Source organism: Halichoerus grypus, chromosome 2, assembly GCF_964656455.1.
Source record: "Halichoerus grypus chromosome 2, mHalGry1.hap1.1, whole genome shotgun sequence".
NCBI classification, from domain to species: domain Eukaryota; kingdom Metazoa; phylum Chordata; class Mammalia; order Carnivora; family Phocidae; genus Halichoerus; species Halichoerus grypus.
Genome location: NC_135713.1, coordinates 167,966,264 through 167,983,888, shown reverse-complemented (window position 1 = coordinate 167,983,888; position 17,625 = coordinate 167,966,264). Strand labels below are relative to the sequence as shown.

At 43.6% G+C, this 17,625-nt stretch overlaps 1 pseudogene; it reads left to right on the top strand.

The window, feature by feature from the left end:
* Positions 1-8,785: 8,785 nt before the first annotated feature.
* LOC118554764 (U1 small nuclear ribonucleoprotein C pseudogene) lies at positions 8,786-9,242 on the top strand (annotated as a pseudogene).
* The last annotated feature ends 8,383 nt before the right edge of the window (positions 9,243-17,625 follow it).

Genomic DNA, 17,625 nt, shown 5'->3' with positions numbered 1-17,625 from the left:
ATTGGAATTTTTTTTCTGTGATAAAGCATATACATGTTTTTATGGGGAGCGGTTATATGCTTTTAACAGATTCTCAAAGGGTTCTGGGACCCAAAGAAGATTCAAGAGCATAAGGACCTCACGAGGCTGGCTACGGACCACCCAGACCGTTAACTCAAACCACTCTTTCCGATGACACTTTCTTAGTAGCCCGTGTTCAGCAGACATCTTCCCAACACTATGTGACCTTGGACGAGTTACTAAACTTCTCTGTTCCTAAAGTGCCTGATTTGTAAACGAGGATAACAACCCTGCCCACCTCACAGGGCTCTTGTGAACATGAAATAAGTAAATGTACGGGAAGTGCTTAGAACAGAAGCTGGTACATAATCATTGCTACATAAGAGATGGCTGTTATTACTAATATTTTTATTAATATTATTTGTTGGACCTCTGGGGGAACCTAGAGAATGTCCGCATGGATATCTGGCTCACTTAAGCGATGCCCATTTCTGAGAAGTGTTTTTTTTTTTCTAGAGCAAAGCCAATACTTAGAGCCAAAAACCGAGAAAAAGAATTAGCCAAAGAGCTGAATCACTTGTCTCACCCAGACAGGGGAAAGCCCATGCCCGCCACGCTCAGAACTGATCCAGTTGCCTCAGAATGCACTGGTTTACTAAACTGGGGAAGTTAGGGAGCTCTCTTCCTGTCCTTTGACTTGACAGAGGCTTACTGTCCCTCCAGTAAGGGGACAGCCCAGCCCCGTTTCACAATGCCAACTCATGCCCCCTGCTGGTCATAAAACAGCACGCTGTCCTACGCATCATCCCTGCCATTCACTTGGCACCCTGGAAGGAACCTATGCCTCCCAAAGGGCACATAGTCGGAATCTGAGCTGACCTCACTGAGCTGTCTCCCAAGAGGAAACTTTCTCATTAAAAGGGATGGAAGCAGGAGATGGAACGCCTGCACTCAATCCTGTACCTACCTCCTGTGAGCTATGTTGGTTGTTAATCCAGAGAAACTGGAAGCTCCCTCCTGCCCCCCAAATGGCCTACAGGAGTGATAGGGGCCACAGTGGTGCTATAAACACTTGGACCTGCAATGCAGATGTTGGCAGTCGGCTGTGAAAGAACTAGAGGAGAGAAGACAAGAAAACTAGCTCATTGAATCTGTTGCAAATGTGCTTCCGAAAAGCTGCCTCTGTGTACAAAGTCAAACATTGGAACCAGGCCAGTTTGTCTGCTGGTTCAGGAGGGAGAGCTCCAGGCAAGGATATTTGCCCTTGGGCAGGAAGCACTCTTCCTACAGACGCTGACTCTGGCTTTCTGCCACCACCCCGGGAAGTCCACGCTCCAGGTAGAAATGCCAAAATGGGCACATACTTCGGGAATTTCCAATAGCTGAAGCGCCTGCTCAGTCCACGAGGTCCGTGCCGTTCTTTGTGTCTCCTTTGGTCAAGACTCTCTTGGTTATTTTACTTTCTCTTTTGACGCATCACAAGGGGGCAAATACAGTATTGCGCAACCAGTGGGGGGGGGGAAAGGGCGTGGGAGTTTTCTGGTGGTTTGCTGAAGCTGGCTTGTTTGTCACTTGTGTTGGCTGTGTCTCTAAAGTCCACCTTTTTAGAAGTCAACTCATTATGAGAAACCACCTCACATCCCTGAACCAAAGTGAAAAATAAATGTGACATGGGATCAGACTTTGATGCGGGAGCTTCAATATGAGTTACCTGCTCTCCTCAAAAGAGCCAGCACTGATCTGTGGTTTCATGATTTCATGGCAAGACCATTTTCGCTCCTGCAAAATCATGGTCGAAGACGTCTTTGAGCAACTGATCTCAAGTCCCTTGCATAAGGCTCTACAAAATCTTATTTTCCAACCATGAAATGCCAGGAGAATGTTTGCTCCTCCAAACAAAATCATTTGTAGCTGCTACTGCTTCTTTCCTTCTCCTTCTTCAAATGATAATAAAACTCACGTGGCCTACCTACCATTTCTATTTTTGCCTTGGGTGCTAGGAAGCTCAGACTTAAAGATCCTGCTCAAACTATTTTATCCACATTCCTGATAGAATATTTCCTACTTTGCTATAACCAGCTTCTAGTCTCTCTCTTGAAATTCCTCATTTTCACTGTGTTTAAAATTATAAAAACCCCCGCATGTCCTTTTTTTTAATAAAGAGGCAGGATAAAATTAGTTAATTAAATCTGACTTTGGGGATAAGCTCCCATGCCACTTAAAATAGAATTGAACACCTAATGTTCAGTGAAGCTTGGTGACTGCTATTGTTCAGAAAGAATTAGCTCTGGGTGGGGTTTGCGTTACTGATTTGAATCTGTTTTCTTGGAGCTGATTTGAATTGATTGGTGAGGCTGAGGGACAGTCACTTCCTACACTCTTTTGTTTGAAAGGATTGTGTTTTGCATCACAGCCCAGGGTGGCAAGCCGGTGCAGAGGCTCAAAACAATCTTTTCTGCTCTTGGCAAAGTCCTTCTCACAGCTATACGCATCCATGTTCTTATCTTTCAGCCAAACCTTGCTACAAGTAACAGCTCTGTGAAAATCTCAATAGAACAAAAGGTGTCCAAGCCCTGGGAATTAAAAGAGTTCCACTTCTTAAAACAATCGTCAACTAACAAAGTAGCAGAACAGCTGAAATATTTGGACTGGGCTCAGGTTTGGCTACAGGGAGGGGGGACGGTTTCTGGTTCATGGAACGCGGGACGTGTTCCCAGCGTTGTCTTAGGGCCTCGTTATTTACAAAACCAATCAACGGCAATTCAATCAATTAGAACCCTCAGTTAATTGGAGTCTTATCCACCCCATTCCTAAATGTAGGTAATCTGTTTTTTAACATAAAAAGCCACATTACAGGAAGTTACATTTATGTCTGAGAGGTAACAAAAGTACCGATATCCAGGGAATGTCCTTGACTTAACCCAAGTTCTTATATAGCTGTCTGTACCCATACTGCGCATAGCATTGCTGTACTGAGCCTGCAGGTGGTAGCACCCTCAGTCCCTATAGGAAAAAGCATTTTCTTTCACTGTAATTTTAACAAGGGTTCAAAAGTGTGTCAACCAAAATAGAGTGGGTTTCCACTCAGTTAAACCAGAAAGGGCAAGATGTTATTGCCATCTCTTCCATGAGCACTTTGGCCAAGCAAGCTTTGTGAACATGCTTCCTTTCCAAATGCCTCTCCTTGAGGCATTAAAAAACAACAACTAAAACAAAAACAAAACCCAGGAACCTCCTGTGTGGCCCGAAGGCTTCAATTCCTTAAGGAAGTAATTATGTCCTTCTAGTCAAAGTTACTGAGTATCTACTCTGTGTGTGGATGAAGACAGACAGGTACCCACATAGCACTGCTCTTCATCCCCGCAGAAGACACGTGGGGCTGATGGTCCTGGGGCCCCTGCGTGGCAGCCAACAACCGCTATCAACCCGCGGTGCCCAGAAGACACAGCAGCTCCAACCTCCCACACCAGTGTTCGCTGCTCACCTACTATGTGCCAGGCTGGGAAAACAACCATGAATAAGGCGCTGTCCTAGCAGAGCCCACAGTCTAAAGGGACAGGCAGACACACAAACAGACTCCTAGGGGCACCTGGGTGGCTCAGTCGTTGGGCATCTGCCTTCGGTTTGGGTCATGATCCCAGGGTCCTGGGATCGAGCCCCGCATCGGGCTCTCCACTCAGTGGGAAGCCTGCTTCTCCCTCTCCTGCTCCCCCTGCTTGTGTTCCTCTCTCGCTGTGTCTCTGTCAAATAAATAAATAAAATCTTTAAAAACAAAAAACAAAAAAAAAAACAGACTCCTATCTTAGCAGGAAAGTGCTCTGACCAAGATGGGTCCTGGTATGGTGTGAGCACCAACAGTGTGGGGCCATCCTCCTGCCCGGCCTGCAACTGGGGGTCAGGAAGGCCTCTTGGAGGCAGAGACTTCGGATTGAGGCTTAAATGCACCACAGCAAAGCGCTGAGGCACACGGGCTCTGGAGGCAGGGGAGGTGGATTCAAATCCTACCTCTACCACTTTTTAACCATGTGACCTTGGGCGTGTTACTTAGCCTAAGTTCTCATTTCCTCATCCGTAAAATAGTAGCAGTGTCCACCTTACAGTGTTGTTAGAGGATGAAATTATAGAATCCACAAAGGCGGCTAACACAGTGCCCAGCACATAGTAGGAACTCGTAAATATCAGGTAGTCACGCGTTTGGCAAGGGATTTAGTAAGCGCTCACTACGTGCCAGGCACTGTAATTGGTGCCTGGGATAGAATGGCAGGCAAAACACAGAAAAGGGGTGCCTGGGTGGCTCAGTTGGTTAAGCGACTGCCTTCGGCTCAGGTCATGATCTCAGGGTCCTGGGATCGAGTCCACATCGGGCTCCCTGCTCCGCGGGAAGTCTGCTTCTCCCTCTCCCACTCCCCCTGCTTGTGTTCCCTCTCTCACTGTGTCTCTCTCTGTCAAATAAATAAATAAAATCTTTAAAAACATAAAATAAAATAAAATTGTGTTGTTAGGGGCGCCTGGGTGGCTCAATTGGTTAAGCGACTGCCTTCGGCTCAGGTCATGATCCTGGAGTCCTGGGATAGAGTCCCGCATCGGGCTCCCTGCTCAGCGGGGAGTCTGCTTCTCCCTCTGACCCTCCACCCTCTCATGCTCTCTCTATCTCATTCTCTCAAATAAATAAATAAAATCTTTAAAAAAAAAACATGTGTTGTTAGCTTTGTTACTGTTGAGTTTTTAAGAGATCTTTATATACAAGTCATTTATCAGTTGTGCAATCTGCAATGATTTTTCCCAAGTTTATGACTTGTCTTCCCATTTTGCTAACAGTGTCTTGAAGAAGTCCAATTTACAATTTTTTTCCTTTTACAGATCATACTTTTGGTGTTGTATCTAAGAAGTCTTTGCCTAACTCAAAATCACAAAGATGGTTCTCTTATGATTTTTTCTAGAAGCTTTATAGCTCTAAGTTTTGCATTTTGGTTCCTGATCCATTTAATTTTTGTAGATGATGAGAGGTGTAGGTCAAGGTCCAACTATTTGTGTGTAGATGTCCATTTGCCCCCCCCACCATATGTTGAAGACTCTTGTCAATTTTGATTTAACAGTTTTTCCCCTTGTAAATTTCACCTTTTCCACCACATGCCAGTGGGTCCTTCATTCATCTGTCCATCATCATTCACTTCCTCTTGCTTATTCGATTCCAACTATGCTGGTCCTCTTACTGTTCCTCTAACACACCTATTATGGACCTGCCTCAAGATCGTTGCCATTCCCTTAGCCTGGAATGCTCTTCTTCCAAATAGCCACATAGCTCACTTCCTCATTTCATTCAGGTCTCTGCTCAAATATTACCTTATTTAAAAGAACTTCCTGAAGACTCCCAATCCTACTACTTCTTTACCCTGCTTTATTTCTTTTCATAGCATGTATCACAATCTAACATATTATATATTTATAGTTTATGTATTTATTTACGGTATACTCCTTCCCCCAACCACCATCAGAATATTTTTTTTTTTATTTTATATTTATTTATTTGAGAGAGAGAGAGAGAGAGAGAGAGAGAGAGAAACAGCATGAGAGGGGAGAGGGTCAGAGGGAGAAGCAGGCTCCCCGCCGAGCCGGGAGCCCGATGTGGGACTCGATCCCAGGACTCCGGGACCATGACCTGAGCCGAAGGCAGTCGCTTAACCAACTGAGCCACCCAGGCGCCCCACCATCAGAATATTAAGCATTGCAAAAGTAGGAATTTTGTGTTTTATTCACTAATAGATTCCCAGGACCTAGAACAGTTCCTGCACATAGTTGATACTTAATAGTCATTGATCTTATTGAATAAATCCGAATAAGGAGTATTTACTGAGTGTCTGTTAGGTACCAGGCACAGTGCTAAGCTCTGGAGACACAAGGAGGAGCAAAACAGACATGGTCCCTGCCTTCCTGGAGCTCACAGATCAGCACGAAATACTGACATTAACTGAATAATCTCAGAAATGAAATGGATAATAGCTTCTGGGCCTTGAAGGAGAAGTACACGGTGCTGGGGAGCTTATACCTAGTTGTAGAGAATTAGTCATGGAGGTCAGGGAAGGGTGTCCAAGAGGGAGTGGTGACTGAGCTGAGTGCTGAGGATTAAAAGTGGTTAACTAGGTGAGGAGAAGGGAGAATGGGCCTTCTAAGCATCTGGCAACCATGTACAAAGATCATGTGAAGGGAAGGAGCTTGGTATGTTTGAGAAACTAAAGAAAGTTGGATGTGCCTGAGGGTAGTGAGTCAGGCAAGGAGAGAGGAAGGCAATGAGGCTCGGGGTCATGCAAGGTGCCTGGAAGGAGGTTGCTCTTTACCTAAGAGCAAAGGAAAGCCATTAGGGGTTGGTTCCACCTTTTTAACCACCCGATGTACAACGAACAGAATACACACTCAATTAAATATGCTTGCGTATTGAAAACACTCTTACACTTTGCTGATGGGAGTGTAAATTGATCCAACTTTTACACAGGGCAATTTCGCCATATTGGTTCAAAATTACAAAGGTATTTACTTTTTCACCCAGCAATTCCCCTCTAGGAACATATCTTACAGATCGACTTGCCCATGTATGAAATGGCATTTATCCAGGGTTATTCACTGCAGTGTTATCTGTAATAGCAGAAGAATGGAAGCAAACCAGGTGTCTCTCAACAGGAGATCACAAAAAAGTCGTGATGCCTCCACACAGTGGACTACAACCAACCATAAAAAAGAATAATGAGGGCTTTTATGCAATTTTTGAAAATATTCCAAGATTTATTATTAAGTTTTAAAAAAATGAAGGTTCAGGGCTGAGCTTATAAATGACTAACATTTATATGAATTAAAAAAAAAAAAAAAACAGGCCCAGGGGAAAAAAATAGGTACAGCTTTTCTGTGTCCAGTATTTCTCTGGAAGGAGGTATAAGAAACTGGTACTATTGCTTGCCTCCAGGCCTTGGGTGGGGGAGTGGGTTGGAGGGGGACTTTTACAGTGTACCTCTTGAATTTTGAACTACGCAAATATCTTACCTATTCTATAACTTAAAAAATTTACATGACAATTATTCATTGATTAAATGAATTAGGAAATTAATTTGCTAAACAAATGGCTTCTGATTAGTACTCCCCCGTATTATTAGAGGAAAAGGATTTAGGGAGTCCTGGCCCCTGTCCCACTCCCTGATTCCAGGCATGGTCCCCAATGGGAACCCACCAACAGAGGAGTCCTTGGGGCCTTTTGAGCGAGCGCAGTGGGGTGAAAATGTTTATTTCATTCAATTGGCATCAGGGCCCCCCTCTTTGCCCCTGAAACCAGGGTCTTGTGGCCCCACAGAGGCACATTCATTTGGGGCTTTCTCGAGCTTGTTTAATTAGGTTCTTTGCTGAAAACCTGCACCATTCGCCTCTGAAGTGGCAACTAGCTTCCAGAGATGCAATCACCTCTCCACGGGAACTTTTATTAAAAAGCCTGATATTCATTCCGTGCTTTCCTACAAAAAAATAAGCATCCAAAAGTATTTGCAATATCGGGGAAAGCAGCACAAAGTGGGTAAAGCCAGAATGTCTTGAGCTCCCCAATTGCCAAACCCAAAGACCTGGTCTGTGAGTTCTGATTAAATTCCAGTGGTTGACAGCGCAGGTACATGTCTCGGATCATTCTATTTCATCACCCTGGCTTGATAAGGAAGATGAAAGTGAGACCAACGGGTTTGCCTCCAGAAGGAGTTCCCTGTTTCTCTGGTGCTAATGAAGGAAAGCAGCTGTGAGCTCTGCCCTGGAGTCCCCTCTGGCAAGTTAAGACTTGGACCAGAAAGGTGGATCAGGGAGGGGAAGAATCATGGGAGGAGCAACAAACAGAAAAGAATGAGGACAAGGCGGAGTGGGGATCCTTTTGTGCTGTAATGCATTAATTTCTCTAACAACCCTACAGAGAAAGGATTACTGTCCTCTGCCCTACCCCACTCTACAGATGAGGAAGCTGAGGCTCAGAAAAGTGCAGTACCTTGCCTAAGGTCTCACAGCTAGCAAGTGCCCAGGTCAAGTTATGAGCCCAGGCCTCTCTGATGCCATTCTCTTGCTTTTGAGGCAATTTTAATATATCAGAAGTACCCTCTTTTAAAATCAGAAATGGGGGGTGCCTGGGTGGCTCATTCGGTTGGGCATCTGCCTTCGGCTCGGGTCATGATTCCAGGGTCCTGGGATCGGGCCCCGAATCGGGCCCCCTGCTCGGCCAGGAGACTGCTTCTCCCTCTCCCACTTCCCCTTCTTGTGTTCCTTCTCTCGCTGTCTCTCTCTGTCAAATAAATAAATAAAATCTTTAAAATAAATAAATAAATAAAAATAAAGTTATAAAATCAGAAATGAACTACCATTAAAAACCTGTCCCATTTTGGGGGCACCTGGGTGGCTCAGTTGGTTGAGCGTCTGACTCTTGATTTCGGCTCAGATCATGATCTCAGGGTCTTGAGATAGAGCTCTTCATCTGGCTCTGCACTCAGCAGGCAGTCTGCTTGAGATTCTCTCTCTCCTTCTGCCCCTCTCCCACTCTCTCTCTCAAATAAATATATAAATCTTAAAAAAAAAAATCTGTGCATTTTCGTTTTCAATGTTGCATCTCAAAATGATATTTGGCATCTGTAAATTATTTCTATTCTAAAAACAAAGATGATGAATTCTTCCTTTTTTTTCCTTTTCCTTTCCCCAACATGAGCTGAATGGGGGAATCTCAAGTCCTTTTAACAGTCAAAAAGACAAAGAGGAGGCCAATGGTGTGCAGAGCAACATGGCTAAGTTTTATTGTGACTACTGCGACCCATACCTCACCCTGGACTCTCCATCTGTGAGGAAGACCCACTGCAGCCATAGGAAACACAAAGAGAAGGTGAAAGACTACTATCAGAAATGAATGGAAGAGCAGGCTCAGGGCCTGATCAACAAAACAACTGCTACATTTCCACAAGGAAAGAGACCTCCTACTCCATTCTCTGCTCCTCCTCCTGCAGGGGCAACGATCCCATTTCCCCCCAGGACTCCCCCAGTCCTCCCTACCCTGGTATATGCCAGCACCCCCTATGGGGGCCCTCCTCCTCCTTGAATGATGCCAGTGGGACTGGCTCCTGGAGTGAGGCTGCCTGTGGGAGGCCACTGTGCCATTGATACCTGGGCCCCCAATGATGAGACCTCCCACCTGTCCCATGATGGTGCCCAGTTGGCCAGGAATGACTCGACCAGACAGATAAGGAGAAAGGGGAGCCTCTTTAAATCATTTTATATTATTTGTTCTACTTCCCCAGGAGACCATGGTGCTACAACTCTGGGTGTTCTCTAACAGCAGGAAAAGGAAGACTTGCTCCCCCTCCTTATCAGTGAGAGAATAGTTTTGGCAGAGGAGCAGTGGGACAAGAAAAAAAATTTTATTTGCATTATGAAATGTGAAAATAAATTTGTCAATTGTTTTAGTTAAAAAAAACAAAAAACAAACGGCAAGATGGCGGAGGAGCAGGAGACCTGGATTTCATCTGGTCTCAGGAATTCAGCTGGATAGGGATCAAACCATTCTGAACACCTACAAACTCAACAGGAGATCGGAGAAAAGAATAGCAACAACTCTCCGAACAGAAAAGCGACCACTTCCTGGAAGGTAGGACGTGCAGAGAAGTGAATCCGAGGTGATATTCAGGAGGATAGATGGCAGGGGAGGGGGCCTCCGTCGGGCGCTTCTGGCAAGTGATAGAGCCGCGGAGCACAAAATCGGAACTTTTAGAAGTCTGCTCGCTGAGGGACGTCACTCCGGTGGCTAAGCGGGGGGTGGAACCCTCGCGGGACAGTGTGGTCTCAGGACCCTCGGGGTCACAGAAAGACCGGGGGTGCCTGAGTGCGGCAGAGCTCCCAGGTATCAGAGCAGGGAAGCCGGCTGCAGAGACGGAGCCGAGGCGCGGGCTCTCAGCTCGGGGTTGCCATAAACCGTGATCCGCGGCACAGTCGGGCCACTGCTCCTCCAGCAGGGACCCAACGAGCGGAAGATCCGGGGACACTCACCTTCCTCCCCCGGGAGGAGCGGCGCGGGAGCAGACTGCAGGGATCTGCTGGGTTTGGAGACTCCACACGGGGTTGGGTGCCAGAGATAGAAACGCTCGGTCACAGGCTGGGTGAGCACGGAGTGCGGCCGGAGACCGGGGAGACGGGAGTGACTGACGGCTTTTCTCTGGGGGCTCACTGAGGAGCGGGGCCCCGAGTTCTGGCTCCTCCGGGGCGGAGATTGGGAGGCCGCCATTTTCACTCTCGTTCTCCAAAGCTGTACGGAAAGCTTGCAGGGAACAAAAGCTCCCGAGAGCAAACCCGAGCAGATTACTTAGCCTGGACCGGGCAAGGGCGGGGCAATTCCGCCTCCGGCAAAGACACTTGGGAACCACGGCAACAGGCCCCTCCCCCAGAAGGTCAGCGAGAACAGCCAGCCAAGACCAAGTTTACCGATCAATGAGAATGGCAGAACTCCAGCGCTAGGGGAATAATGTGCATAGAATCCATGGCTTTTTTACCATGATTCTTTAGTCTTTCAAAGTTAATTTCTTTTTTTTAACTGTCTTTTTTAATTTTTTTGAATTTTTCTTTTTCCCTTTTTCAACCAACATCTTATCAATCCCTTTTTTAAAAAACATTTTTATTTTTCATTTTTAGAGTCATATTCTATCCCTTCATAGTAGTTACCCTTATTTTTGGCATATATATATAAGTTGTTCTCTCTTTAAAATTTTGAGATACAGTTTCTTCTAACAGATCAAAATAGACCCTAAATCTCTAATGTATGGCTTTGTTCTTCTCTCCTGCCTGATCACATTCTCTCCCTTTTTTTTTTCTTAAATCCTCTTCTTTCTTTTTTCAAACAACTTCTTATCAATTCTTTTTATAAAATTTTTTATAATTTTTATCTTTACAATCATATTCCATCCCTTCATCATATCAACCCTTATTTTTGTACATATATAAGTTTTTCTTTCTTTAAAATTTTGGGAGGCACTTTCTTCTAACAGACCAAAATACACCCAAAATCTAGTGTGTGGCACTGATCTATGCAACAGCCTGATCATATTTGATCATATTCTGGTTTTTTTTGGTTTTTTTGTTCTGTTTTTGTTTGTTTTTATCTTTTTCTTTTTCTTTTTTCTTTCTTTCCCTTTCTTTTCCCCCGGCTTCAGGTCTTTTCTGATTTGATTAGAGTATATTTTCTGGGGACGTTGTTACCCTGTTAGCATTTTGTTCTCTCATTCATCTATTCTTCTCTGGACAAAATGACAAGATGGAAAAAATCACCTCAACAAAAAGAACAAGAGGTAGTACCGACTGCCAGGGACCTACTCAATATGGACATTAGTACAATGTCAGATCTAGAGTTCAGAATCATGACTTTAAAGATACTAGCTGGGCTGGAAAAAAGCATGGAAGTTATTAGAGAAACCTTTCTGGAGAAATAAAAGAACTAAAATCTAACCAAGTCGAAATCAAAAAGGCTATTAATGAGGTGCAATAAAAAATGGGGCACTAACTGCTAGGATCAATGAGGCAGAAGAGAGAATCAGTGAGATAGAAGACCAAATGATGGAAAATAAAGAAGCTGAGAAAAAGAGAGATAAACAACTCCTGGATCACGAGGGCAGAATTCGAGAGATAAGCGATACCATAAGACGAAACAACATTAGAATAATTGGGATCCCAGAAGAAGGAGAAAGAGAGAGAGGGGCAGAAGGTATATTGGAGCAAATTATAGCAGAGAACTTCCCTAATTTGGGGAAGGAAACAGGCATCAAAATCCAGGAGGCACAGAGAACCCCTCTCAAAATCAATAAAAATAGGTCAACACCCTGACATCTAATAGTAAAACTTACAAGTCTCAGAGACAAAGAGAAAATCCTGAAAGCAGCTCGGGAGAAGAGATATGTAACCTACAATGGTAGAAACCATTAGGTTGGCAACAGACCTATCCACAGAGACCTGGCAGGCCACAAAGGACTGGCATGATATATTCAGAGCACTAAACGAGAAAAATATGCAGCCAAGAATACTATTTCCAGCTAGGCTGTCATTGAAAATAGAAGGAGAGATAAAAAGCTTCCAGGACAAACAAAAACTAAAGGAATTTGCAAACACGAAACCAGCCCTACAAGAAATATTGAAAGGGGTCCTCTAAGCAAAGAGAGACCCTAAAAGCAATATAGACCAGAGAGGAACACAGACAATATACAGTAACAGTCACCTTAAAGGCAATACAATGGCACTAAATTCCTATCTTTCAATAGTTACCCTGAATGTAAATGGGCTAAATGCCCCAATCAAAAGACACAGGCTATCAGATTGGATAAAAAAACAAGACCCATCGATATGCTGTCTGCAAGAGACTCATTTTAGACCCAAAGACACCTCCAGATTGAAAGTGAGGGGGTGGAAAACCATTTACCATGCTAATGGACACCAAAAGAAAGCTGGGGTGGCAATCCTTATATCAGACAAATTAGATTTTAAACCAAAGACTGTATAAGAGATGAGGAAGGACACTATATCCTACTTAAAGGGTCTATCCAACAAGAAGATCTAACAATTGTAAATATCTATGCCCCTAACATGGGAGCAGCCAATTATATAAGGCAATTAATAACAAAAGCAAAGAAACACATTGACAACAATACAGTAATAGTGGGGGACTTTAACACCCCCTTCACTGAAATGGACAGATCGTCTAAGCAAAAGATCAACAAGGAAATAAAGACTTTAAATGACACACTGGACCAAATGGACTTCACAGATATATACAGAACATTCCATCCCAAAGCAACAGAATACACATTCTTCTCCAGTGTCCGTGGAACATTCTCCAGAATAGATCACATCCTAGGTCACAAATCAGGTCTCAACTGGTGCCAAAAGATTGGGATCATTCCCTGCATATTTTCAGACCACAATGCTTTGAAACTAGAACTCAATCACAAGAGGAAAGTCGGAAAGAACTCAAATACATTGAAGCTAAAGAGCATCCTACTAAAGAATGAATGGGTCAACCAGGAAATTGAAGAAGAATTTAAAAAAAATTCATGGAAACAAATGAAAGTGAAAACACAACTGTCCAAAATCTTTGGGATGCAGCAAAGGCAGTCCTAAGAGGAAAATATATAGCAATACAAGCCTTTCTCAAGAAACAAGAAAGGTCTCAAATACACAACCTAACCCTACACCTAAAGGAGCTCGAGAAAGAACAGCAAATAAAGCCTAAACCCAGCAGGAGAAGAGAAATCATAAAGATCAGAGCAGAAATCAATGAAATAGAAACCAAAAGAACAGTAGAACAGATCAACGAAACTAGGAGCTGGTTCTTTGAAAGAATTAACAAGATTGATAAACCCCTGGCCTGACTTATCAAAAAGAAAAGAGAAATGACCCAAATCAACAAAATCATGAATGAAAGAGGAAAGATCACAACCAACACCAAAGAAATACAAACAATCATAAGAACATATTGTGAGCAACTCTATGCCAGCAAATTAGATAACCTGGAAGAAATGGATGCATTCCTAGAGATGTATCAACTACCAAAACTGAACCAGGAAGAAATAGAAAACCTGAACAGACCTATAACCACCAAGGAAATTGAAGCAGTCATCAAAAATCTCCCAAGAAACAAAAGCCCAGGGCCAGATGGCTTCCCAGGGGAATTCTACCAAACATTTAAAGAAGAATTAATACCTATTCTTCTGAAACTGTTCCAAAAAATAGAAATGGAAGGAAAGCTTCCAAACTCGTTTTATGAGGCCACCATTACCTTGATCCCAAAACCAAAGACCCCATCAAAAAGGAGAATTACAGACCAATATCCTTGATGAACATGGATACAAAAATTCTCACCAAAATACTAGCCAATAGGATCCAACAGTACATTAAAAGGATTATTCACCACGACCAAGTGGGATTTATCCCTGGGCTGCAAGGTTGGTTCAACATCCGCAAATCAATCAACATGATACAATACATTAACAAAAGAAAGAACAAGAATCATATGATCCTCTCAATAGATGCAGAAAAAGCATTTGACAAAGTACAGCATCCTTTCTTGATCAAAACTCTTCAGAGTATAGGGGTAGAGGGTACATACCTCAATATCATAAAAGCCATCTATGAAAAACCTACAGCGAATATCATTCTCAATGGGAAAAAACTGAGAGTTTTCCCCCTAAGGTCAGGAACGCGGCAGGGATGTCCACTATCACCACTGCTATTCAACATAGTATTAGAGGTCCTAGCCACAGCAATCAGACAACAAAAAGAATCAAAGGCATCCAAATCGGCAAAGAAGAAGTCAAACTCTCACTCTTTGCAGATGATATGATACTTTCTGTGGAAAACCCAAAAGACTCCACCCCAAAACTGCTAGAACTCATACAGGAATTCAGTCAAGTGGCAGGATATAAAATCAATGCACAGAAATCAGTGGCATTCCTATACACCAACAACAAGACAGAAGAAAGAGAAATTAAGGAGTCGATCCCATTTACAATTGCACCCAAAACCATAAGATACCTAGGAATAAATCTAACCAAAGAGGCAAAGGATATGTACTCAGAAAACTATAAAATACTCATGAAACAAATTAAGGAAGACACAAAGAAATGGAAAAACGTTCCATGCTCATGGATTGGAAGAACAAATATTGTGAAGATGTCAATGCTACCTAGAACAATCTACACATTCAATGCAATCCCCATCAAAATGCCATCCACTTTTTTCAAAGAAATGGAACAAATAATCCTAAAATTTGTATGGAACCAGAAAAGACCCTGAATAGCCAGAGGAATGTTGAAAAAGAAAAGCAAAGCTGGCGGCATCACAATTCCGGACTTCCAGCACTATTACAAAGCTGTCACCATCAAGACAGTATGGTACTGGCACAAAAACAGACACATAGATCAATGGAACAGAATAGAGAGCCCAGAAATGGACCCTCAACTCTATGGTCAACTAATCTTCGATAAAGCAGGAAAGAATGTCCAGTGGAAAAAAGACAGTCTCTTCAACAAATGGTGTTGGGAAAATTGGACAGCCACATGCAGAAGAATGAAACTAGACCATTTCCTTACACCACACACAAAAATAGACTCAAAATGGTTGAAAGATCTAAATGTGAGACAGGAGTCATCAAAATCCTAAAGGAGAACACAGGCAGCAACCTCTTCGACCTCAGCCGCAGCAACTTCTTCCTAGAAACATCGCCAAAGGCAAGGGAAGCAAGGGCAAAAATGAACTATTGGGACTTCATCAAGATAAAAAGCTTTTGCACAGCAAAAGAAACAGTCAACAAAACCAAAAGACAACCGACAGAATGGGAGAAGATATTTGCAAATGATATATCAGATAAAGGGCTAGTATCCAAAATCTATAAAGCACTTATCAAACTCAACACCCAAAGAACAAATAATCTAATCAAGAAATGGGCAGAAGACATGAACAGACATGTTTCCAAAGAAGACATCCAAATGGCCAACAGACACATGAAAAAGTGCTCAACATTGCTCGGCATCAGGGAAATCCAAATCAAAACCTCAATGAGATACCACCTCACACCAGTCAGAATGGCTAAAATTAACAAGTCAGGAAACGAAAGATGTTGGCGGGGATACGGAGAAAGGGGAACCCTCCTACACTGTTGGTGGGAATGCAAGCTGGTGCAGCCACTCTGGAGAACAGTATGGAGGTTCCTCAAAAAGTTGAAAATAGAGCTTCCATCCGATCCAGCAATTGCACTACTGGGTATTTACCCCAAAGATACAAATGTAGGGATCCGAAGGGGTATGTGCACCCCGACATTTATAGCAGCAATGTCCACAATAGCCAAACTGTGGAAAGAGCCAAGATGTCCATGGACAGATGAATGGATAAAGAAGGTGTGGTATATATATACAATGGAATATTATGCAGCCATCAAAAAGGAATGAGATCTTGCCATTTACAACGACGTGGATGGTCTGGAGGGTGTTATGCTCAGCGAAATAAGTCAATCAGAGAAAGACATGTATCATATGACCTCACCGATATGAGGAATTCTTAATCTCAGGAAACAAACTGAGGGTTGCTGGAGTGGGGGGTGGGGTGGGAGGGATGGGGTGGCTGGGTGATAGACATTGGGGAGGGTATGTGCTATGGTGAGCGCTGTGAATTGTGCAAGACTGTTGAATCACAGATCTGTACCTCTGAAACAAATAATGCAATATATGTTAAGAAAAAAAAAAAGAAGATAGTAGGAGGGGAAGAATGAAGGGGGGGAAATCGGAGGGGGAGACGAACCATGACAGACTATGGACTCTGAAAAACAAACAGGGTTCTAGAGGGGAGGGGGGTGGGAGGATGGGTTAGCCTGGTAACGGGTATTTTTTTTTTTTTTTAAAGATTTTATTTCTTTATTTGATAGAGAGAGACACAGCGAGAGAGAGAACACAAGCAGGGGGAGTGGGAGAGGGAGAAGCAGGCTTCCCGCCGAGCAGGGAGCCCGATGCGGGGCTTGATCCCAGGACCCTGGGATCGACCTGAGCCGAAGGCAGACGCTTAACGACTGAGCCACCCAGGCGCCCCTAGTGATGGGTATTAAAGAGGGCACATTCTGCATGGAGCACTGGGTGTTATGCACAAACAATGAATCATGGAACACTACATCAAAAACTAATGATGTAATGTATGGTGATTAACATAACAATAAAAAAGTTAAAAACAAACAAACAAACAAACAAACAAAGACAAAGAGGAAATAACCAGGAGCCTGAGAGCAGGCAGAGCCCCTCCCCAGAGGCAGGATCCTGCTGCTCAGGTTACTTGGGCCATTTCAAATGGCAAAAGCTTTCCACGGAGACATTTGGAGTCAAGATGAGGATATTTTCCATGGTGGGACTTTCCATAAAGTGTTTCATTTACCTCTTCTGAAGACCAAACCCAGAAAAACAACCTCATATTAGCAGTGTGGACTTAGGTTAAACATAAGCAAGAACTTTCTGACAATGAGTGATGGATGTAGGTTCATAAAATGGGTGATGAAGGAAGACAGGCTAGCATTAAATTGATTGGCAAGGTATCAGACATATAATCCAAACTCTGGATTGTAGTTCATTTGATTTGTTGATTATCTCTCACCATCTTCTGCAAATACCTTGCCACCTGGTCTGAGTCTCATCACAGCCCCACATCTCTTTATGCCTCTGAGCCTTTGCTCTTGCTGATCCCTCCACTTGAAATGCCTTTCCTTCTCCCTGACTGTCCTAATTCTGTTTACTTTTCAATGTCCAGCTCAAGTTCCTGGATCTGCTTAAAGCTTTCTCTGACCACTCCAGCCCATATGACTCTACCCTTCTTGGAATTTTAGTAGTCTAGAACTTATTCATGATCATCTGCCTAGAGGATAGCTGGTCCCCGCAAAGTCAGGTGGGAGAGAGGGAAAGGATTATGGCCAGCAGAAGCAGTAACTGTCAGAGTTGTCCACTCTGCCAAGAGCCTGCCACGCCGCCCACCTGGCGACATGTAACCCTCAGATCCTCATTTGCATTCTCTGGTCCCTTTCCTGGGGCAAGAATGCCCTAAAAGCACACACAGATATCT